Source organism: Kogia breviceps, chromosome 11 (genome assembly GCF_026419965.1).
Source record: "Kogia breviceps isolate mKogBre1 chromosome 11, mKogBre1 haplotype 1, whole genome shotgun sequence".
Classification (NCBI taxonomy): domain Eukaryota; kingdom Metazoa; phylum Chordata; class Mammalia; order Artiodactyla; family Physeteridae; genus Kogia; species Kogia breviceps.
The window spans coordinates 23593415-23600057 of record NC_081320.1 but is presented as its reverse complement, the minus strand read 5'-3'; positions in this window follow the sequence as shown (position 1 = coordinate 23600057).

Below are 6643 nucleotides of genomic sequence, written 5' to 3'. Positions count from 1 at the left end.
AATATCTTTGTATGGTGCCAGGTGACAACTAGACTTATCATGGTGATCATTTTGAAATGTATAGAAATATCGAATCACTATGTTGTATACCAGGAACTAACACAGTGTTGTAGGTCACTTATTCTTCAAAAGTAAACAAATGAACAAACTCATAGAAAAAGAGATTAGATTTGAGGTTACAAGAGGGTGGGGGGGGAAATCGAATGAAAGCGATCAAAAGGTACAGACTTCCAGTTATAAGATAAATAAGGACTGCAGAAGTAATGTACAACATAATAAAGATAATTAACACTGTTCTATGTTATAAATGAAAGCTGTTAAGAGTAACAGCTCTCCAAGGTAACTCCTAAGAATTCTCATGACAAGGAAAAGAATTCTTTTCTATTTCTTCAGTCTAACACTCTCCCAAGTGAGTTACTTCACCTGCCTATATGAGATGACGGATGTTCACTAAACCTACTGTGGTCATCTTTTCACATACATAAGTCAAATTATTATGTTATACACCTTAAACTTATATTGTGCCATATGTCAATTATATCTCAGTAAAACGAAAACATATATTTTACTTCAATAACATCTTGTGGTGAGAATGGAATCTGGCAACAAGGGCAGACTCCAGAAGAGTTTTTTGAGTGGTTACCCTGGAAAGCGAGTTCGTGTGGGACGAAAAGCTGAATAACACCTAGGAAGTTCATGGGCCAGGATGGGGGGAATTTCCTGAGGGCTGATCCAGGCTGAGTTCTGACACCAGTACATTCCTACTCATTAAAAACAAAAACAAAAACAAAAACTGATAGTATCTTTGGATGAATTAGTTGCATAGCCCCTTGCTACAAAAAAAAGAAACGGAGATACCCTTTTTTATTCTGATGATATGGCTTTATATTTTTTTTGGAAAAGGAATGGTCTGTATACACAACAGTCTTTATTAGTAAACTATGGACAGAAAAGGGCTACAGATCAAAACTATTACCTAGGTAGGTAGTCCCATGTTATTCCCAAGTTCATAAATGAGTATTTATTAACAACCATAGTATTAACAACCATTGTATTAACAACCATATTGTTCAAACTTTGATTCCCCAAATTTACTGTGCAAAATCCCTTGTGGTTACTGCAAGTCCCTTTTCCGCTGTAAAGCGGGAATCAATGTACTAAGTGGGCCGCAGGCTCTCTTACTCCACCTTGGTGAGCTGTGTTAAAAAAAAAACGTTTGGGGCTTCCCTGGTGGCCGCAGTGGTTGAGAGTTCGCCTGCCGATGCAGGGGACACGAGTTCGTGCCCCGGTCTGGGAAGATCCCACCCGCGGCTGGGCCGGTGAGCCATGGCCGCTGAGCCTGCGCGTCCGGAGCCTGTGCTCTGCAATAGGAAAGGCCACAGCAGTGAGAGGCCCGCGTACCGCAAAAACAAAACAAAACAAAAGAAACGTTTGAAAGTCAACAGCCTCGGATCTTACTTAGCCACCAATAAAGAATGGCAGCTAGGGCTTCCCTGGTGGCGCAGTGGTTGAGAGTCCGCCTGCCGATGCAGGGGACACGGGTTCGTGCCCTGGTCCGGGAGGATCCCACATGCCGCGGAGCGGGTGGGCCCGTGAGCCATGGCCGCTGGGCCTGCGCGTCTGGAGCCTGTGCTTCGCAACGGGAGGGGCCACAACAGTAACAGGCCCGCATATCACACAAAAAATAAAAAAAAAAAAAAAAAAAAAAAAAAGAATGGCAGCTAAACTCCCGGTACTTGCCAAAGATTACAATTCCAAGTTCACTGTCACTAAATATTTATTAAAATGTCACCAAAGAGAAACTTGGAGTTGTTTAAAATCCATGCAGTCCACCTGAGCTCTCAGATATGACAAAATACATCCCTAGGTTAAACCAGATTTGCAGACAGCTAGGTATCTGAGCTGAACTATACTGCCTGCCCCCACTCCCTGCATTCCAGTAGAATTACTTTTACTACATATTGTGCTTTAGTGAGATGCCATCTTTTATATGGAAAAACATAACCCTCTATGTGCTGTTTGGCTTTATTATACAAATGTTTACATTATTTGTGACATCACATATCATGTGGCCTATCCATGGTGGGAATGTAAGTGATCATGGCTTTTTTGCTCTGTTAGTGAATCTGCTTTGTTGTATCCTTGTATTCTATATTCCTTTGCCTCTACATTCAATTTATTTTCTCTTTGTAGTATTATACATATCCTGGAAAACGTTTCTACTAGGTACCCAGAGTCTAGCATGGGGCTTGGCACTTAGTAGGTATACAGTTAATATTTTTGAGAGAATTAAAAATGGAATACAAAAACATTACAGAGTATAAATTAAATTACCTAAGTAGAGTATAAATAAACTAAGATGAAAACATTCATTTCTCCTTAACTTGGGTTCCCTCAGCACTCACGCACGGAGTTGGTGTTCATTCTGTGTACACTCATCAATACGAAGAAATTGGTCTTGTGCCAATTCATGGGAGTATAGTTTCTTTATCTTATTCCATTATTTTCTCCCTGAAGACAGAGAGGATAACATTTACTTCCTGTGTATTTTAAAGAGTGCTCTGCACACAGTAGGTGTTCAATAAATGCAAATTAAATAAATGACCCATGGTCTGGATGTGTGCCCACCTTTTGGGAAGTGAACGGGTTACTACCCCATAGTCCAGCTGCTGTTATCTAAAGCCAGTAGCACTTGGTGTTTTCATTTGCGTATTATTAGCTTGCTCACTTTGGGTCATTGTGCCCACAGTGGTGATGGTACCCTAGCTTTTTCTTCTAGGCACTTATTGTAGGCATCTGTTGCTTTTGCCTGCCCAACATCCATTCTTCCCTTAATGCCATCAAGATTTTTCTTTGGAGAATGAATGTTCCCCCACTCCTAGTGCATACAGTTCAGATGGGGTATAAATATACAACACAGGCCTGGCCAATCAGAGCATTCCATCCCCTTGGCCACAGTGATTGGTCCAAGGATGAAGTCATGACCGAAGTCATGACCCAACGACTCAATGCCAGGACTTGTTGGAACTGTTGGACATAGAAATTCTCTTTCTCCTTCTGGATTTACCAAGACAATAGGATACAAACCTATAGCTATCAAAACTACCATATTGGAAAAATGTAATTAAGTGAACAAATATTGAGTATGTAAGAGCTAAGAGGAGAACATAAAATGAGCCTTGATGACAACGGGCACTGGATTCAGCTGTGCCTGAACACCAGTTTGAATTGAGTTTTCTGTAAGCACAATGAAAAGAATTCAAACCAACACAGGATTCTGTTCTCATTATATGGTCTCTTCCTAGGCCACGTTGAAGCTCCTGTATCAGAGGCCTTGTGCTTGCAGAGCAGCACTGAGACTGGGAAGTAAAATATTTGTGTGAACTTATCCTGAGTCTACTATGGTTCAATTAAAAATAATTTAAACCTCCTAAGCCAATGGAAAGGTATAGAAGACTAAGCTGGGTGAAAGAAGTTCCAGACACAGATGTTTAAGCATGGCAGGCAGGGGTGTTAAGAGCTGTTCAAGGTGGCAAAGGGGTCAATGCTATAGATGGCATGAACCATATCTTAATGGAATTGTGCTTTGGTATGATGCTATTGGCTTTTTTTTTTTTTTTTTTTTGGTGGTACGCGGGCCTCTCACTGCTGTGGCCTCTCCCTTTTTGTGGAGCACAGGCTCCGGACACGCAGGCTCAGCGGCCATGGCTCACGGGCCCAGCCGCTCCACGGCATGTGGGATCTTCCCGGACCGGGGCACGAACTCGTGTCCCCTGCATCCGCAGGCGGATTCTCAACCACTGCGCCACCAGGGAAGCCCATATTGGCTTTTTTTTAAAGGCAAAGGGAGATGAAGAAAGGAGACCGAGGGGCAGGGAAGCTAACTACAGGGAATGACTGAGGAATATCTAAGAATAGTCTTACTTCCTTTAGTTTAAGTGTGGTTTCCATTTCTTTCACCCATCAATAACCCATTACTATTTGTCCAGCACAAGTAACATCCTATATTCTCACTCAGGCCCGGGGAAATAAACCAGAAATAACCCTTGGGCCACTGTGGGCGTTCGTTTTTGGAGGAGGGCAAGGTGGGGTAAAGTAATCCTTCCTTAGGAACTGAGCACAGAGGAGATCTGCCAGTAAGCCCAGATGGATGCACAGGAGTTCTTCAGGACAAAGCCCGGCGGTTGTCTTCTTTAGGTCAATTCTTTCTTAGCTTTCCATCTTCCAGGTTTTGTCCAAAGATCTCCGCTGCTAGCCCTTGCAGCAAGGTTTATTTTGAATGGGTTCCAGTGGTGAGGTCACCCTCATGGAAGGTTTCCATATATGACATGCCTCTGCTGCTGTGCCCAAGAGCATTCCTAAGGCCCTTTCACTGATGCCGTCCAAGAATAAGGTCTTGGCTTGATTCCCACATTGAAGGGGCAGTGGAGCTTTGGTTTCTGAAAATAGTAGGCATTGTCCTTTCTGTCCAATATAAAAACGATTCATGTTCTCTGTAGAATATTTGGAAAACTCAAAAAAGTATAGAGGGAAAAAAAGAGAGCAATCATGCCATAATTCTATCACCTACAGAAAACTACTATTAATATTTTGGTGTATTTCTTTCCCATAGTTTTAATGAATGCATATATCTATACATATTTTAGGAAGGCAGTATTGCACCGTGGTTGAGTGTGGGTTAAGAAGTCTGACACCAGTTATTTGCAGTTCTGTGGCCTTCGGCAACTCTAAAAAAGAACTCCCACAGTGGCCCATGGGTTATTTCTGTTCTTTTTCCTAGACCTGAGTGAGAATATAGGATGTTACTTGTGTTGGGACAAATAGTAATGGGTTATTACTGGGTGAAAGAAGTGAAAACATCACCTAGACTAAAGAAAGTAAAACTATTCTTAGATATTTCTCATTCATTCCCTGTAGTTAGCTTCTCTACCCCTCTGTTTCCTCTCTTCACCTCACTTTGCCTTGAAAAAAGCCACTGGCATCATACCAACACCAAATTCCATCAAGATACGGTCCATGCCATCTACAGCATTGTCTTACCTCCTTGAACAATAAAGTTTGCTAATTCTTTTTTTTTTTTTTTTTTTTTTTTTTTTTTTTTTTTTTTTTTGCGGTACGCGGGCCTGTCACTGTTGTGGCTTCTACCTTTGCGGAGCACAGGCCCCAGACACGCAGGCTCAGCGGCCATGGCTCACGGACCCAGCCACTCCGCGGCATGTGGGATCTTCCCGGGCCGGGGCACGAACCCGTGTCCCCTGCATCGGCAGGCGGACTCTCAACCACTGCGCCACCAGGGAAGCCCAAAGTTTGCTAATTCTTAACCTATTCTTCCACCAGTATGTTATTATTTTAACTTATAAGTTTATAATAAGAATTACCTGGTAATAAAATTTCCCCCAACACTCTTCATCTTTCAATTTTGAAAAATGGTTATTTCACTTATTCCAGATTTTTTTTTAATTTAAAAAATCATTTATTTATTTTGGTTGCCCTAGATCTTAGTTGCAGCAGCTGGGCTCCTTAGTTGCGGCTCACAGACTCCTTAGTTGTGGCTTGTTGGCTCCCTAGTTGTGGCATGCAAACTCTTAGTTGCGGTATGCACATGGGATCTAGTTCCCTGACCAGGGATCAATCCCATGTCCCCTGCATTGGAAGGTGGATTCTTAACCACTGTGCCACCAGGGAAGTCCCAGTTCCAGATTAATTTTAGAATAATCTTTTCAAGTTAAAAAATAAAATTTTTGTAGACTTGCATTTAAATTTATGGTTTAATTAAAGAATTAACATATTTAAAGCATTAAATCTTCCCTTCATGGAATACAGAATATCTGTCTTCCCATTTATTTTCTTCATGTCCCTCTGTACAGCTTAGTTTTCTTTATGTAAGTCCTGAACATTTCCTGTTAATTTTGTTCCAAGGTATTTCATAGTTTTGGTTGCTAGGGTGAATGAGAATTTTCTTTTCCCAATCACAACTGGCTATTGCCTGTACTAGAAAGTTACAAATGTTTTATATATATATATATATATATATATATATGTATATATATATATCTTTCAGTGGACAACTTTGCTGCTCTTATTAGGCCTAACCATTTTTTTTTTTTTTTTTTTTTTTGCGGTACGCGGGCCTCTCACTGTTGTGGCATCTCCCGTTGCGGAGCACAGGCTCCGGACGCACAGGCCCAGCGGCCATGGCTCACGGGCTTAGTTGCTCCGCGGCACGTGGGATCTTCCCGGACCAGGGCACGAACCCGTGTCTCCTGCATCGGCAGGCGGACTCTCAACCACTGCGCCACCAGGGAAGCCCTAGGCCTAACCATTTTTAATGATTGATTATCCTTAGGTTTTTAGGTAGATACTTAGTTTGCAGCCAAAAACTGTGTCTCTTTTCCAGTAGTATGCTCTTTATTCTGCTTCAGTACATTGGCTAGATTATCCTTTCAGAACACTGTTAGATAACAGTAGTTAGAAAGGGTCTGTCTTGTCCCTAACATTATTTATTAAGAATGATGCTGGGTGTTGTTTCAGGAGATATATTTTATCATGTTAACAAAGCTTCTTTCTTTCCTAATTTATTAGGGGAGTTTGAAAAATAATTAATGTTAATTCTCATTGTCAAATACTTTATTATTATCTATGA